A 19,175-nucleotide genomic window follows, 5' to 3' on the forward strand; every position below is an offset into this window, starting at 1 on the left:
AGAAGACACATTCAAGCTATGCCTTAGAAGTAGAACCAACCTGGCTTTAATATGGCAGGTGAGGGAAAGGGAGAATTTAATTGGCGCTAAATTTCTGGCATACACAGCATGATTGTATTATTAACTGAGATGGACAAGACTCTGGAGTGGGAATGAAAAAACAATTTCACCAGAAAAAAAATCTCAAGTTTAATTTTGGACATGTTAAATTTTAGGTGTCTGTGGTACTTCCAGTGGAGATGTCAAATAGGCAGTGGGAAATAATCTGAAACTCAGACAAAAGACCATGCTGCAAATTTATCTGCATGATATTAATGAAGTTTAGACATACTCAATCACTCTAGAAGATAATGCACTATTATATATATATATATATATATATATATACTTTATATATATGTGTGTATATATAATTTATATACATATATATCTATTTTTCCTCAAAATGCAGATTAGAGACATTGCTAGCATACCTCTCTCACTTGGAAGGACAAAATAGTGTGTAGAAATTCACACTGTGAACTTTTTTTCAAGAAGCAACACAGGACTGGACAAGAAAACTGAAGAAATCTACAGACCTTTTGAGAGAAGCAGGTGGCTGCAGCCTACACTGTGAGTCAAGTGAAGAGCTACGAGTCCCCAGTGCGAGCGGGAGAGGGACTTGCCTCTGGCATACACCCCCCGACCAAGGACCCTGAAGGTCCAGGCCACGGAGGAAAACCCTAACTCCACCCAGCACAGGAACTGACTTGCTGAGGGTTGCAGAATTTAAGAATAGAAGCAGCAACAGGAAGACCCTTGCATGCACACCCAGATTCTAGTGTGGACCAAGTAAAACCATTCCCTCCTGTTCCTCACAGGGGACCCTGAAGAGGACCGCCAAAAAGTGCAGGCAGTGGTCTCAGGTTGAAAGTCCTGAGTGGGGTTTCACAATATAATCAATCACAGGGGTGGGGATAAATTCCCTTGGCCAGGGCCGGGGCAGCAAGGAGTGAAAAGCGGGCTGCACCTGCAAATGCAGGAATCAGCAGTGCAGGAGTCACAGGTGCAGGCGTTGTGGGTGCAGGAGCCAGGAGCCCAGCTTGGCAGTGGACAGGGAAAGATGTGACCCGAAAGCTGCAGTTGCTGTTCCCAGAGGGAAAGCTTATGACTCAGGGCAGTTGAGAGCTCTGAGTACCGGCTGACTGGGACTCAGCTCCCCTTTGCCACTGCAACATTGCAGGAGTGCGTCTGCCTCAAATGAGTGGGAACCAGGTGGGGCTTACCACTCACCACTACTCCACACTCCCTGTGCAAGCTCTTCAGTGCAGCAGAGGCAGCAACACTCCCCTCTGGAATATCAACCCAGTGGCCTGGGAAATGCTTCTGTCCCTTGACACCCACAGAGGCTGCTGCTTGCCCTGTAAGCAGATACTCAGAGCACAAGCCTGCCTGATGCAGCCCCCACCTGGCTTTGCCCCACTACCTGCCCTGGTAGCTTCACATAAAAGACAGAAACTCTTGGGTGCTATATGGCCCTGGCCATTGTCAGAGAAACCAGCATACTTCCCCTGGGCAACATAAGGCAAGCAAAAATCCCACTGCTATTGCCACAGCTGGCACTCTTGTGCAAGCACCACCTCCTGGCTGGAGGGCAACCAACACGGTCCATGATAGCATGTCCTGGTGGAGTAACACTGACCCCAGGAAGGAGAAAAGTGCTGTGCAATATTAGCTATCACCACTGCTTGCACCATTCTGGAAAACCAGGAAGTCCTGAGTCTGTCCACATGACCAGTTCATTACTATTGTAACTGGCATACAAGAAACCCAACATACTAAACCTACCAATAACCAAGAAATATCATGGTCTATGTCCCTCCCCTACCATCTCAATTAGAGCTGCTACTGCCACCCACTGCTAGGAAACAAGAATAGGTCACATCACCAGATCTCTTGCAGACATTTCTGAGCACCAGCCTGGATTGTGGCAAATTCACTGGACCTCTAGACCCCGAGAAGCAACAACACTCACAGTTTTCTGGCTTCCAGGGACTCCCACCCCTAGGGCAAGAGGGAGTGTACCACATCAAGGGAACACCCTACCCTGTGGATCAGAAGAATCTAGACAGCTGGCCTTAAGCACAAGATCTTTTCACTGGTGAGAAGTTTCTTTAAGTAGCGACACAGTTGCAGTGCTGGGTTCAGCAGGGAGTCTTCAGCTCTAACCCAACATTCAGACAATTCTGTTTCACATGAAGGCTCTTGGAGAAAAGGATGTATTTCCCTCCTTGCCCACCACCACTGGCACAGTGGAGGCTTCTCCCATGTGAACTTGGCATGGGTGTGACAAAAGACAGTCTTTTGGCACACATCGGGGTGACTGCATCCCCACAGGAGTACTCTCCAAATATAGGCTTGCATGAAAGACAGAATCACATTTGTTTCTACTTGGAACATCAACATTCCTACAGATGAAAAGAACTAGCTATCTGATCTGATTATCTAGAGCTCTGAATCAGAATTATCAGAGAAATGGATAACTTTCCTGCTGACCCGGCAGGGGAGCTGAAGCGGAACCAACCATTCCCCGTGATAAGTCACACCATTCAGTGTGACTCCATGAGAGCTCCTTCAGCCACCTCTATCAAGGCTGAGACCTCTGCCTACCATTGGGTATTGCATTTACCCACCTGCTGGAGCCACAACTAGTTCCTACCACCTCCCCTACTGGCCTGAGATCTGAACCATCAAACAAGTAAATAAAATACTGGAAGAAAATAAATATAATAGTGCATGCCATGGAGGAATGAGATAAGCTTTAGGAGATGTCTGCTATTCCAACCCCATAGGAGACAGTAAACTTCCGCACACACTGAGCACATTGCTACTACAGCCAGTGTATGAGAAAACCATTATACAAAGACTCTTTGTGACCAAGGAAATCTTACAGAGTCTTCACTCTTGATACCACACAAGAACCAAATTAGGCTATGATTAATTCTAAGCATTGAAGTCTTATCATTAAGGGGAAAAATGAAATTAACAAATAAGCAAAGACAAATCAAAAATAAATTCAAGAATAATTAGAAGAAATAGTCTACACAAGTGAGAAAGAACCACAAAAGTAACTGTGGTAATATGACAAAAGAGGGCTCTATAACAAACCCAAAAGATCACATTACCTCTCCTAAAACAGATGTAAACCAAGAGGAAATCTGTGAAATACCAGATAAAGAAATTCAGAAGATTGATTATTAAGTCACTCAAGAAGATATCAGAGAAACGTGAAGACCATCATAAAGACATTTAAAAAGCATTTCAGGATATGAATGAAAAAACTTTTAAAGAGATGTCATAAAGAAAAAACAATCATAACTTCTGGAAATAAAAGACATACTTAGAGAATTACAAAATGCAATGGCACGTTTTAACAAGACTAGAACAAATAGAAGAAATAACTTTAGAGCTCAAAGACAAAGCTTTTGAATTAACCCATCAGAAAAAATAAAAAAGAATGAAAAGAAATGTCTACAATAAATATGAGATTTTTTAAAATGGCCAAACCTAAGAATAATTGGTGTTTTTGAGAGAGAAGAAAAAATAAGTCTGGAAAACTTACCAAAATAATTTTGGTAAAGTTTCCTGGTGTAGCTAGAGATCTAGATATCCAAATCCAAGAAGCTCAAAGAATGCCTGGGAAATTCATTGCAAAAGATCCTCACCAAGGCATATAGTCATCAGGCTATCTAAAGTCAACATGAAGGAAAGAGTTCTAAAAGCAGTAAGACAAAGACATCAAGTATCCTACAAAGGGAAACTTAGACTAACAGCAGACTTCTCACCAGAAACCTTACAAGCTAGAAGGGATTGGGGTCCTATATTTAGCTTCCAAAACAACTGTTAGCCAAAAATTTTGTATCCTATAAAACTAAGTTGAATAAATGAAGAAATAAAATCATCTGAGACAAACACATGCTGAGGGAATTTGTTACTACCAAACTAGCACTACAAGAAATGCTAATAGGAGTTCTAAATCTTGAAACAAAAGGCTGATATGCACCAAAAAGGAACCTCTTGAAAGCATACAATTCACAGGGCCTATAAAACAATAACACAACAACAACATCTAGGTGACAATGAATATGATGAAAAGAACAGTACCTCACGTCTTAATATTCACAGTGAATATAGATGGCCTAAACGCTTCACTTAAAAGATACAGAATGGCAGATCGAATTTAAAAAATCACAACCCAATTACCAGCTGTCTTCAAGAGACTCATTTAACATGGAAGGATTCCTATAAACTCAAGGTTAAAGGATAGAAAAATAGTTCATGCAAATAAAAACCAAAATCCAGCAGGAGTAGCTATTCTTATGTCAGACAAAACAGACCTCAAAGCAACAACAGCAAAAAAAGATAATCACGGCCGGGCGCGGTGGCTCACGCCTGTAATCCCAGCACTTTGGGAGGCCGAGGCGGGTGGATCACGAGGTCAAGAGATCGAGACCATCCTGGTCAACATGGTGAAACCCCGTCTCTACTAAAACTACAAAAAATCAGCTGGGCATGGTGGCGCATGCCTGTAATCCCAGCTACTCAGGAGGCTGAGGCAGGAGAATTGCCTGAACCCAGGAGGCGGAGGTTGCGGCGAGCGCGCCGTTGCACTCCAGCCTGGTAACAAGAGTGAAACTCCGTCTCAAAAAAAAAATAAAAAAGAAAAAAAAATACAAAAAATTTAACGGGGTGTAGTGGTGTGCACCTGTAGTCCCAGCTACTAGGGATGCTGAGACAGGATAATTGCTTGAACCCGGGAGGCAGAGGTTGCAGTGAGCTGAGATCATGCCACTGCACTCCAGACTGGCACCTGATGACAGAACAAGACTCTGTCTCAAAAAAAAAAAATATATATATATATATATAATCACTATATAATTATAAAGGGATCAATTCAACAAAGAGATATTATAATGCTAAATTTATATGCATCAAAGACTGGAGCTCCCAGATTCATAGAATTATTCCTCCTAGATCTTGGCAGCAGTACAATAACAGTGGGGGATTTCAATACACCGTTGAACCACATTGGACAGATCTTCAAGACAGAAAGTCAACAGAGAAACAAACGGACTTAAATGACATGGTAGAATAAATGAACTTTACAGGACATTCTACCGAAGAACTGCAGAATACACATTCTTCTCATCAGCACATGGAACATTTTCAAATATCAATCATAAGATAGTCCCCTAAACAAGTGTCAATAAATTTTAAAAACTCAAAATTATATCAAGTATCTTCTCAGAACACGGTGAAATAAAACTAGAAATCAACTCCAAAAGAACTCCTCAAAGTTATTCAAATACGTGGAAATTTAATAATTTACTCCTGAGAGATATATGGGTAAAGATGACATCAAGCTGCAGATTTAAAAATTCCTTGAATTGAATGATAATAGCTATACAAACCATCACTCTGAGGTACAGCAAAAATGGTGCTCAGCGGAATGTTTATAGCATTAAATGGCTACAACAAAAAGTCTGAAAGAGCACAAATAGATGCCCTAAGGTGACGTCTCAGGGAAGTAGAGAAACAAGAACAAATCAAACCCAAACCCAGAAGAAGAAAAGAAATAACAAAGAATCAGAGAAGAACAAAATAAAATTGAAACAAAAAAAAATACAAAAGATAAATGAAATTTTTAAAAAACTGGTTCTTTGAAAAAATAAATAATATTTATAGACCATTAGAAAGATTAACCAAGAAAAGAAGAGAAAAGATTTCAAATATGCTCGATTAGAAGCAAAACAGGTGCTATTACAACCAAAACATAAATACGAGAGATCATTCAAGGTTACTAGGAACACCTTCAGAGGCACAAACTAGAAAATCTACAAGAAATGGATAAAATCCTGGAAATATACACTACTCCAGCGACAGCTGAAATAAAATATCAGAATTGACTTCTGTATAATTCATACATTTAACCAAAAACCACTTGTACCTCAAAAGCTATTGAAATAAAAATGTATATATATATGCATGCTCATGACTGATTTTCAGATCTTCCAACAATTAGTTGCTTGTCCTAAGACAAGTCACTTTGAGTCTTTGTTTCTCATTTATAAATACATGTATGATTTTATATTTGTGACATGTAAATAAAAGCATAATTATTTAATTAACTATGTGAACTTATTCAAATAATGTAACCTCAATGAGCCTCAGTTCCCCCCTATGATATCTGAGCCAAAAGAACCTATGGGATCAGAAGTCACTTCCTTTTTCAAAATTCTGAGTCTAAGTTTGAAATATATCATATATTCATAATTACATGGAATGATGTCCTTGTTAAACAGATTACCTTTTAAAGTGTTAAGAACTAAAATTTCTAAGGTTAAAAATAAACATTTAATATTGGCATCTAATTAGTGTACTGTCTATATATACATATATCTTCAAATACTTTATAGAATACAATATACGTGCATCTTCAACTACTTCATAGAAATAAATTGGAACGGAAGTGAAAATAATCCATAGATGTTTTATCACATTTCTTGAGCAAAACATATATTCAATATTAGTTACATTGCAATAATACGCTTTCAAGATTTCCTTACCATCTTCAAGTCTACGATAATACAAAATCAAAATATACTTAATAAATTCTGCAAAAGAAGTAAGTGAAAAGAAATCATCCCTTTTTCATTTTATGTCAGGCTAAAAGAATCCAGCCCTTCTATTTAAGAACAAAAATTATTACATTGGCCTAAATTATCCAAATTGGCTATTTTTTTCTTTAACATTTACCTTCATTGCTTTCTCTATCAAATCCAGTCTTGATTAGCTCTATTATGATTATAGAGTTAATGTGCCTTTTACCAAAATTAACCTTATTGTAAAATAGACAATCATCTTAACAATATTTGCATATCTGTTTAGTATGAGAAGTTGTGAGTTGAAATGTTCATGACTTTTCAAAAAGCAACAAATTCATTATCCAAGCATTATAATTCACAGTGTAATATATAAACATTAGCAACTGCCTAAGCTATTAAGCAAGTACTCTGATTTGAATTTAATTCCTCTTTGTTTCTTTCATCACAATGGTTCTTTTCCCACAGTGGTTGTTGTGCATGTAGATTTTTTTCCAAAGCAATTAAATTGTAGTTAATTTTAGGGATGTGATTATAAAATTTCCACAGTGGAATTCCATATATGGTTTCCCTCAACAGCTCCCTATACTATTTTTTGTTTTGTATTTTCAGGATGAAAAACAAGATAGAATCTATAAATCATCCTGTTTTCTTCTTTTCTCTTTCCCACCCCAATGGCAATTTACTATACTTGTTTGCTTAAATGCTAAAGATTAATAAAAAGAAAAGATGGAAATAACTTCTTCCCATGTAGTAGTATGGCTGCCATGAAAACCTGAGCCATAGAGTTAAGTGACTGAAAATCCACGTGTGGTGGGCTTCTTCTTGCAACAATTGGACTGTTCTATGAAGTGTTACAGTGAAAGAGTTGTTGAGTTTTCATTATTTTATCCAAATGTATCATGATAAAAAACAAACATTTATGTCATACTTTCTTGCAATTGTAATCAGTATGATTTAAAAAAGAGAATGGCATCAAAAAGTGTGAGGCAAAAAAAAAATGTCAAATGATCTATTTAGTATGATATGACATTCTAATGGAATGTCCATTCTTGGTTGTGTCTCCATTTTAGAAGTCAGGATGTTAGCATAAAATGTATAAAACCTGAAAAAAATGTAAATACAGCAGTTATTTATTGTATTTCACTTTTGTTAACAATTTTGAAATCTTCCCTCTCCCTGAGAACTCTTCTTTTGAGAATCATAAACTCGTGGGCATACAAGTCAGAGGAGCACACTCATGGGAAGATGTGTTTGAATGCTAGAATTTAATTCTTCAACAGGCTGCTAGTTCAGGTGTTTTCGCAATTTAGTACCGATTTTCAACTTTCATTTGCCTCACTGCCTCAACTTTAAATCATGTGATTCTTTTTTTTCACCACCCAGGTGATAGAGCTACCAATCAGCAAACTGAATTTTCCTCTGGAGTTTTTCATTAGTGTTCTCCCAAAAGGATGGAGCAGCTCATGGCATTTTCTGCATGCTGACCTTTCCAACACAGTGTCATCAGTTTCTCAATGTTTCCAGCTCCTGGAGCTTCAACTCCATTTGGTTTTTGCTATCCACCATCAAACTACAATTTGATTCTGGTATCATTCTGTATTTCCCCTCCCCCAAAATCTTCAGCGTAAAATTACTCTCAAACCTCTCATGTTTTCAGTACCATATCTTACTCTTACTGAAATTATGTTTTATTAAAAGCAAATCATAATTTTGTCAAGATTATAGAGAATTTTTCTGAAGGTCAAATAGTTTACATATCTTTTATGAATTCAGCCTCTCTAGTTTCCTGTTTCTCATAACCATTAACACATTTTAAAATACTTTTTTACCTCTTTTTCTCTAAAAAATTTGAGTATATTAGTACCTCTTGATTTTTGATTATATATTACCTATTGATTTTGTTTTGTTTTGTATTGTTTGAAACGGAGTTTTGCTCTTGTTGTCCAGGCTGGAGTGCAATGGCACCATCTCGGCTCACCGCAACCCTCACCTCCCGGGTTTAAGTTATTCTCCTGCCTCAGCCTTCCAAGAGGCTGGGATTACAGGCATGTGCCACCACACCTGGATAATTTTTTGTATTTTCAACAGAGACGGGGTCTCTCCATATCGTTCAGGCTGGTCTCAAACTACCAGCGTCAGGTGATCTTTTCGCCTCCATCTCCCAAAGTGCTGGGATTACAGGCATGAGCCACCACGCCCGGCATGATTTTATATATAAATATAAATATAAAACTATTTGGGGAGGATTTTGTGCCTAAGAGCACCATATATGTATGTATATATGGTGTGTGTGTATATATATGTATATATGGCGTGCATATATATATATATATATATACACACACACACACACGTGTGTGTGTGTGTGTGTGTGTGTGTGTGTTTGTGTATGGTGCTCTTAGGATTTAACATTTTCACCATCCCCCTCTTAGGCACAAAATCCTCCCCAAATAGTTCTGATTTAATTTTTATTAGATTCCTATTCAGAGTTTGAAAGAGCTTATTCCATTTAAGACTATTTATAGTTGGATGTGAGGGCACTCTGGCTGTCACATCTGTCACACCAGTGATCACCTGGGTAGATTTACACTGACCTGGCTGCTAGGCTGGTGTCTCCTTTTTCCCTTACCACACTCCGTGTTTCCCTCCAGAAGCTCTTACAAAGTGGACACCCTTCCTCCTGAGAGATGAGGCTCTTTCTTCTGTCAAGTCAGGAGTTTGTGAGTAGCTGCATTCTGCTGCTAGAACCCCCAAACTCCCTCGGTCTGTCTGTAGGAGAACACAGAGTAATTCAGCTTCCAAGACTCGAGACACAGCAATGATGTGCTGCATATGATGGTCTGCTTTTCTTGGAAGAAAATATATATTTATAGCTGATCAATGCGAAATATTATACTTTTCTTCTTTTGCCCAACTTTTTGTTTTCTCTTAAATTTATTGTTTTATGCATTTACATTGTTTCCAATTTAACCTCAAATGCTCACCAATTTGAGTACATTCCTTTTTAATATCTTCAAATATATTACTTGCGCTATCATTTTAATCATTTTTTACAAATCTCTCTCTTTTTAATCCTCTTTTACAGATGTTCCATCATTTTTAATCCTTTTTACAAATCTCTCACCATTGCTCCCTCTGCCTAAGGTGTGGCTATCGTCTTGGGATTTCTCTTCGCCATCTTCTTGGGATTTCCTAGACTTTTCCTTTGTACAATATCTTTTTTCCTGGATCCCATGTCCTTTCTAAGTTTACTCTTTGGTATCAGAGGAAGAAACCTTCCACTAGCTTTCTAGAAAAGGGTTCATTTAAATCATGTTCTTTGATAGTCTTTATGTCTGAAAGTATCTTTTACTACCCTTACTTTTAGTTGATTTCTGAACTAGGTATATAATCTAGTTTTCTGTCCAAATTTTGGAGCAATGTCCCATTGTCTTCTAGCTTCTAGTGTTGGCTACTATTGCAGTTTGATGCTATTCTGTTTCTTGATCCTTTGTATAAAAACAATTTCTTTTTCCAGTTTGGAAATACATAGACATAAATATTTGTCCACAGTGTTCTGATATTTCATAATGATGTGCCTTATCATGTGTCTAGTTTTAAACATTTTACTGGGTAATCAATGGGCCACCTAATTGGAAAACTCATATGAGACTTGTGAGAACTTCTTGAATTAGTAATTTAATAATATCCTCCTCTTGTTGGTCCTCCCTTTATTTCACTCAAATTATTCAGATATAATGCCTCTTAGTCTCTAATTCTTTAATTTTCTTTTTATTTTAGTTTCTCAATCTCTTTTTACAAAATTTTACTGCTGGTAGATTTCTTCAACTTTATATTCAATCACTTCTGTAAAGTTATATTTTTGCTCTTACATTTTGCTCTTATATCTTTGCTCTTATATTTTTATTTGCCAAAAGCTATTTTTTCTGATACTTCAGTTTTTTTTTATTTTTGAATGCAATATTTTTGTCTCTCAATTGAAAAACAAAAATGTCTTTTATCCAAGTTTCTGATTGCATAGCCACTCTTTTCTGATTTTTTTTTTTTTTTTTTTTTTTCTGCTTGATCACCTTAAGGCTAACTTTCAGGTCAGATTTTCTTCTTAATTTTCTGATGCTTCTTGACAGACTGCTTATCTTTATAAATGTAGCACTAAAACAATGTGTGGAAACTTCCTTTGTGTTGTGGGGTGGGGGTGCTGACTGATTATGCTTTTTTACTGTAGACTGACTTTTCTAATCTGTTTCTGTACAGAACCTCTGATGTTAGTTTTAGGGTTTTTTCACTTGGGCTGGTTAGTCGCTAGAAAAGTCTCAAAAATATCCTACCTGTGGGGCTTAGACTGGTATTTGTGTGGGTTTTGAGGACTAAGAGCCCAGCATTTAGTTTATAAATCTTCACTAAAATCCATCATTTTCAGTATAGTTTCTCTGTGATCAATTGTGCTTAGTGTCAGTTTAACTCGCTCCAGAGAAAGATGAACCCCTTGTGTTCTGCTGTCTCTAACAGAAGGATTTGCTAGACCAGGGAGAGTGGAGGGGGAGGTAGGGATTCCTAAAAGCTTCTTGGTCTGTTAATACTGTTGAGATTAGACCTATAATTGTGCTTTGGAGGAACCTGTGATATAAATTGATATAATCTGTGATAGAAATAAAAATTGCTTCTAAACTTTCTTAACCATTGATTAGAGTTCTGCTTTCTCCAGACCGCTTCGCTTATATGAGCATAAAAGAATCAAAGAGAAACAGTTTAAAAATCTGTAGCAAACTAATGTTTTCATATCAAAACCGGCTGCTGATATTTAGAAAACTGGAATGACAAATTCAAATGTTAATAGAGATTCATGGAAGTAGCAGTTAACCATGAATCAGCTAGTTATATAACTTTCTTCTTTCTTTAATTGCTTTAATAGAAGCAATTAATTGCAATTTCTTGAATTGCTTTAATACAAGTTACACAGTAATATCTAAATAAAAAGTTTTTTAAAAAACTGGGGAAACTTTTTGAAACAAATGTGACTAACAAAGGATTAATAGCCTACACACACACACACACACACACACACACACACACACACACGGGGGGAGGAGAGAGAGAGAGACAGAGAGAGAGAGAGAGAGACTCCAGAATTAATAAGGAAACAAACCACTCACTAAATGGACAAGGAACAGAAACAGGCAAGTTATCATACATATGTAAATCAAATTGATGAATAAACATAGGAAAATAGATTAAATTTCCAGAAAAATCTAAAAATTTAAAAGTACAACAATGCGTTACTATTACATATTTATCAGTTGACAAGATTTAAAAATAGTTTTAATATCATTATTGGAAAAGTTGTCACTTAACACACCTTGGATGTGAAAATTGGCACACATTTTCTGACAAGCAATTTAATGATAGAGATCACTAAACAATAAAAGGCAAAAATGTCCATTTATAATAGATAAAATTATAGATTTTTTCTATAATTTTACTGAGATCTTTTTAGGTTATGTATGTTCTACTCAATACAGAAGCTTCAACCTGTTTTATCAATTATATAAAATATTAATTCCAATCACAGTTAATACTTAATCTATAAAGTTCTAGGTTTTTTCACTTCTTATAACCGAAAATTAAAATTACATGGTAGCTGATCATAAATAATTTTTATTCATATTTTTATTTTCATTAAATAAGCAGGAAAAGATTGCTACAATGTATAATGAAATTGATGGAGATATTGCTGAACTTTATACATGATTAACTATTCCCCAAAGACTTATAACTGGAATGCATATTATAAATGCACATATATTCATAAAAAATATTATTTATCATACTGTTGCCTACTAAATAACTGAAAGATATAGTTTCACATATAACATTTAGTTATTATAACTTGTTTTAAAACTAATAATAAACATTAATTAATTACATTATATCAATTGCCTTTTATAGGATGTTTTCAGTCCTTAATTTAATTTTTTAATAATATTCCTTGAAAATTTCAATAATGTAATTAAGAAATTATGTGTTTGTTTGCTTGTATATGTTTGTTTTGTCCTGACCAGAAGTCTGATCTGGCTAATTAGTCTGACTATGAAAACCAGCTCTAGGAAGTATGTTATATTGTAGACATTTTTCTAAAATTGAATTAGGTAAATCTGAAGTTTCAAGACTTTAAAAATATTTTAAAGACATGCAATAAAAGTATTTTATTAAAAACAAATATTGCTGGTGTTTTGAAATTAATAACATTTTAATTTCCCAAAATGTTCTGATTATGTTAATTTAAACATCGTCTCTAATTGTTAAAAAATGTAATTATCAGTAATTTGATATATTTCAATATAATATATTTTATATCTTTTCCAGAAAATGAGAATGTGAATGACTCAAATACAATGTCGTCGGTTATTCTATTTTAGCCAAGTTTACGGAGAACCAAATAAAGCTGTCAGCTATAAATTTATGAAAAATACTTTTTTATTTTGGACATATAAATAAAAAGTTTATAGAATTCTCATTGATTTAAGAAATTCTTTTCCCATCCTTTAATTTGTTTAAATACGAAAATTCAGTTCTTGCATTTATAAACCACAATAAAATCAAAACAAAACAAAAAGAGAAAAATTGATGTTAGACCTACATAGTTTTAAACACTAGCCATTGAAAAACACATACATTGTAAAATAGTTTCCTTATATTGCATTTCAAATAATTTTAATCTTTAAAAAATATTTATCAAAATTTTTAATATATTTGTAGTTTATAATCAATTGTATACAAACATTAATTGAAACTAAAATGATTCAAAATTTATTTTTTAACTTTATATTCTAAGATCAGTTTAGACATACAAGTATTGCAAAAATAGTAAAGACAAATCTTGTTTATCCTCTCAGCTCTCTTAATGTTAACCTCATACATAACCACAAATGCAATAATAAAAATCTAGCAACAAGCATTGATTTAACACCAAGCCACAGATATTATTCAAGTAGCTCCTTCTATCTGACTCATTCTTTTTCTGGCCTAGAATTTGAAGTCCTGTTCACACTTTGCATTCGGTTCACACATTGCATTCAGTTAGCACATGTTCCTAGTTACCTCTAATTGGTGAGAGGTCCTCATTCTTTCTTTGTCTCCCATTATCTTGACACTGTTAAAGAACAGAGACCAGTTATTTTCTAAAGTGTTTTCTAATTGGGGTTTTTATAATATTTCTCGAGGATTAAATTCAGTTTATGCATTTGGGGTAGGAAAATAATAGAACTGATGTTGCATCCTTCTCAAAGCATTGTATCAAGAGGCACATGATGTCAATATGTCTAATTATTGGTATTTTATTTTAAAACGTTCATATGCAAATATTATGTTCTTTGCAAAGTAGTTACACTTACAATGAAAAAATTAAAGATCAATTGAAACACAAGGGATAGATATATATAGTTTTTCAAAATTCTTTTAAAAAATGTTTTAAGATCACCGTGTAGACAAATATTTTTAGGTATTAATTTATAATGTGAAACAGAGATGTTGGATAGAGAAAAGGGTGTGGTCAAGATAGTTTTTAAAAATATTTTAAAATATGTTTCCATATTGTAATTTATATTTATTATTTATTTTTATTATTTCATGTATTTTTACATATCTTTATAATTTAAAATATTAATTTCATTAACTTTTTTTACAACTATTTTTAAAGATTTACTTTTTACATTAATAAAACCTTTTTGCTATTGGGAACATATTTGTTTGCTAGTGAGAATAATGCAATAAAAGGCACAAATGCATTATTATTTTAAATCATTACATATAAGAAACAAAATTGTCTATTAGTATGGTATATCCACAAAATAGAATCTTATACAACTTTTTAAAAAATGACCATAATTGTTGACATATGTTGTTTACTATTTACATTTACTGAAAATGTAAAATTTCAAAATAACACTCAGAATATGAGTGTACTTTCTTAGTGTGCATGTGTGTTTGCTTAGAATAACTTTTAGAATAATGTTACTCTATTATAAATTTTAACAATGAATCTCTGCATGGTTAGCATACATTCTTATTATAGTATTTTGTATTCTCAGGTTAAGAATTCAAACTAAGAAGCAAAGTCCTAATACTGGTTAAAAATTAAATATTTAGGCTATACTTTGATATCTATGTATATGTATTAAATGTTCCCAATGAAAATACAAATATTTTTCAAGTGGTAAGCTTTCTCTTTCATCTAAAGAACTTAAATATTCAGATACATTATCCAGGTTTATATAGAAACAACAACCAATATCCATCAAGCATTTTATGTACATTTATTAGGCAGCAGTTATGTTTTTAGGTGCTAAGAATACAAAGAAGAATGTTACACAGTTAACAGTAAAAGAAGACCCAAACTTACATTACACAATATGCCTCAATGTGACTGGATACTGTAATAGACTTAACTAGGATTCAAATATTCTGATATGGGCTTCACACACATTAGCTTACTTATTTTTCTCATGACAACACTGACAAGTAGGTATATAAATAATACTTATATTTATTCATCACAAAACCAGAGTTCAGAGAGGTTTAGTGATTTTCTTCATTACATAGTCTACAAAGTGGTAAGGCTATAACTTTAACCTAGATCTTCAAATTAAAACATACACACATATATTTAAATAACAATTTTATCTGTATTCCTGAAACATGGCTACTGTTCATTGTATGAATGATGACTTTTGGAAGATAAACTACGTATGCAATACTCACATTGATGTTGGTAGTCCTTTGTTTCTTTAACATAAAAGTTTTAAATGAAAACATAAATAATTGTTTATTGCTTTTAAACATCTTAAATAAATGGAGTCCATTTTTGGACTTTCCACTTTTAATATTTTTTCTTTGTTTACTTCATTGTGCTATGAATGTACTCCCAGCACAAAACCCATAATATTGTGTTTAATTTTTTTGGTGAGTCTATCAGCTCTTTGAGGGAGGGGACTACTTCATAACAATCTCTTTTTCTTTTCCTTGAGATTACTCTATTGCATGCATTATATGCTCAAAAGTCATTAAACATTTGAATGGATCCCTAGAATCTAACTACATATCTACATTAGATTAGATTACATTGTTACCTGCAAAACATTAAAAGCATAGTAAAGTTCGCTATGTCTAGTTAAATTTCAAATTAAATGCTTTATTAAAAGAAAGCCTAGAATGTGTGTTTCTTGAAAGATTTTCCTTGATTTACTATTGAAATTATTATTTATTATTGTATTTTATAATTATATCCTTTTTTGTTTTCTTAATTTGAACTTCTTGGGTAAAATCTTAACTGTTACAAATATTTTAAACATTGGAATTACATGAGAATATAATTCATCATAATGTAGATGTTAGAATATATCAGAAGTCAAATCATGACTCAAATAGGCCAACTAAAATTGAAAGTGAATTTACCTACAAAGCACCCTTCAACATCAAATTTACAAAGGGATTACCTTGTAGATCTGAGCACATTTAAGTGGATTCACATGATATACTCTTTATCTAATTGGCAATTGAAAATGCAGTTACAAATGTAGGTCCTTGGAGATTGCCATTTTGGAAACCCATTGCAAAATATAACCCTTAATTACCTTCATTGTTAAAAAAGCAATCCAGTGTAAACTAACACAGTTTTTTTTCCCAGGAAAGAAAGCCTAGAAAAAGTAATTTTATTGACCTAAAAGTAGTGTGTGTCCATGAGGCTGGAAAATGATTATTTTTTCAAGGATGTATTCAGGGGGACAGAGAAGAGATTAAATTTAAAACTCCACTTAAATGGTTCATGGAATGGCATTAATAGTAAATCCAAAGGGACTTATACTAATCTACTTTCTTGGCTAAAACTGAGGATGTAAGAAAAGTGATTTCTATAATGGGTGGATAAAATAGATTTTATTCTCTCAAAGTTGTTTTGTTTTGTTTTATAGAGAATATCGCTATTGGTGATATTACATAAGATTTTATCCGGCCCTCTAACATTGTGTTATCAGGTAGGCATTAAGAAACACAGGTACTTGTTTACAGAATCATAAGGAACTCAGTTTTGGACTCTGCTCTGGAAAAAATACTCGGCTAGTTTTGATGCCTCCCTTATTCTCTATTGACACATGGGAATTGCAGGTTCCAGGACATTCTCCTTGGGCCTTAGTGAAGCATTTTTCCCTAGATCTAGTAACAAAAGTAAAGTAAAAAATAACTGAAATGAAGGTACCTGTTCATACATGCTTCAATTCCGAAAACTCTCTTATTTTCCTGATATCAGTTTCAGCTTGAGTGAGATTCATTTTATTCGTGCATCATGCTGTACCCTGCTATACCTCAGGATTTCAGCACAAGCTGTTCCCTCGGCCTGGCATGTCTTCACCACTTTGCATATTTGATTCCCTTCTCCTTGTGTATTTTATTCTTCAGGTCTCAGATGAAATATCAGCTCCTCATTTATTTGGTTCACTGTATGTTACTTATCCTCATGTTTTCATTAACTCTATCAAAAATTTTTAAACATTTTCTTGATTACACTACACTTGCCACTGATTTAATTACGTGTGTTATTGTTTGTTACTCTAACACATCTCCTTTCTGACCACCCAGGGACTGGTACTGTATTTGGCACATAGTTGGGGATTGACAAATATTTTTATGGTTAAAACAGATTTCTTAAGTATTTTTTCTTTTTCTGTTTTTTCTTCCACTTTTTCTTCTTTCTCTTCCTCTGACAACTCCTCCTACTCTTTCTTTTGCAGCAATGTAGTTTCAAGGGTAGAATCAAATTATTATTTTAAAAAGTTTGTAGACCAAAATGTTACGTATTGGCTTTGCCCAAGAAACCCTGAGGTTTAGCTCACATTCCTACACTGAATACACATTATGTTTCATATAGTGAGAACTAACTCTGATTAGTATAGACTTGTTGTATAAAAGAACTTCTGATTAAAAAGATGAATTATAATCAGTATACTGTTGTACCTTCTACCTCCCGTTTCATAATATGCTTCACATGAACCTATTACATTACAATTAACATTAATCTTCTTTGTTGTGAGGCACTTGATACATAATAAATGTTCATTAAATACTTACTGAATGCATGTGCTGATATATAAGTTGTGGAATTTAAGACTGGAAAGGAGACAAATAAGTTTTCAGAAAAAATGTCTAACCACAAGGATTGAAGCAAAAATCATTTCTGATTAACTAAGTTATTTGGAAAACACATTTCCTCACTTCAGTCTCAAAATATGTTTTAGATAGAGCTTGTAATATGATTTTCAGTGATGTCTTACTTATGTTGGCTGTAAATAAAGTGCATTTGTAGCAGAAAATGTAGTGTAATGTCACCAGAAGCAGGTTTCCTCTATGGTTCAGGGTAAGATGTGTCAAGTCCCATTGAGCTGAGTTTGAAACACAGTTTTGACCATATTGGCTGTGTCCCTGGGCAGGTTACTTAGGCTCTAAGCAAGAGTTTACTTGTTTTCAAAATGGAGATAACACCACATCTGGTATTATCTGATTATCTGGAAATAATGTCAAAATCCCAATAGCTTCTGGATGGTCTCCTGGAGTATTAAAGCATCATTAAGACCTACACACTAAAGGAAATGCAGTTTAATGAGATAATTAATAGCAACTTATGAAAAATCATTTATTTTAAAATTAATTATTCCAAAAATGATATTGAAATAACATTATATCAAGTATTATTTCAAGTTTAAAATTTAAGTCTCCAAGTGAACAATAAATAATTATGTATTGCAATTTTAAAAAAATATATTTTGGGACCACGTATATGACATTTCAAAGAAAAGATAGAGTCTCCTTTTGTGTGTAATAGCAATAACTTTCATGATGGGAGTTTGAAGCTCCCAATAAAAGGTCTCCATTCCCTAAAATATCTTTGACACTGGCTACCATGAGCCTAATTCCCTAACATAGTCATGCATTGGAATTCCACTGTATATATGCAAATTTCAAAGTGGTAAGGCTGAACCACATGAAATTGATGTGATTTGAGCATGATATTGATGCCCAAATATGGGCAATTTAATATAGCTTAACTTTTATATTTAATCTACAATCAGGCACTAACATCTATGGAAATTATTTGCAATGGCATCACAAAGCAAACACCAAACAAATAAAAATAAGATAAAGTAACTTGGTTCTAGATGAGTTATACGGAAGCCAACACCAAAGTTAAGAGATTTTAAGGGAAAAGAGAATCAAGAAAAGAGATTCACAGGTTCCTCATATTTTTTTTTTATTAGACCTTAGCTAGACATGGCATCCGTGGTACCAGCCATCACATATTGATGAATTTAGCTTTGAAAAGTTGTGTAAGATAAAAAGTGCTAACAAGAGTATCATGCCTTCTCCAGCACTGGCATATACCACACATACATAAAGCTGGGACATTAAAAAATAATAATCCACAAACCTGACTCAGAAGGAAAATGTAATTTTTACTAAAAAAAACGTCTCTTTAATAATCATTAA

The sequence above is a fragment of the Sapajus apella genome, unplaced genomic scaffold, assembly GCF_009761245.1.
Source record: "Sapajus apella isolate SASKATOON/1434 unplaced genomic scaffold, GSC_monkey_1.0 scaffold8, whole genome shotgun sequence".
Taxonomy (NCBI): Eukaryota; Metazoa; Chordata; class Mammalia; order Primates; family Cebidae; genus Sapajus; species Sapajus apella.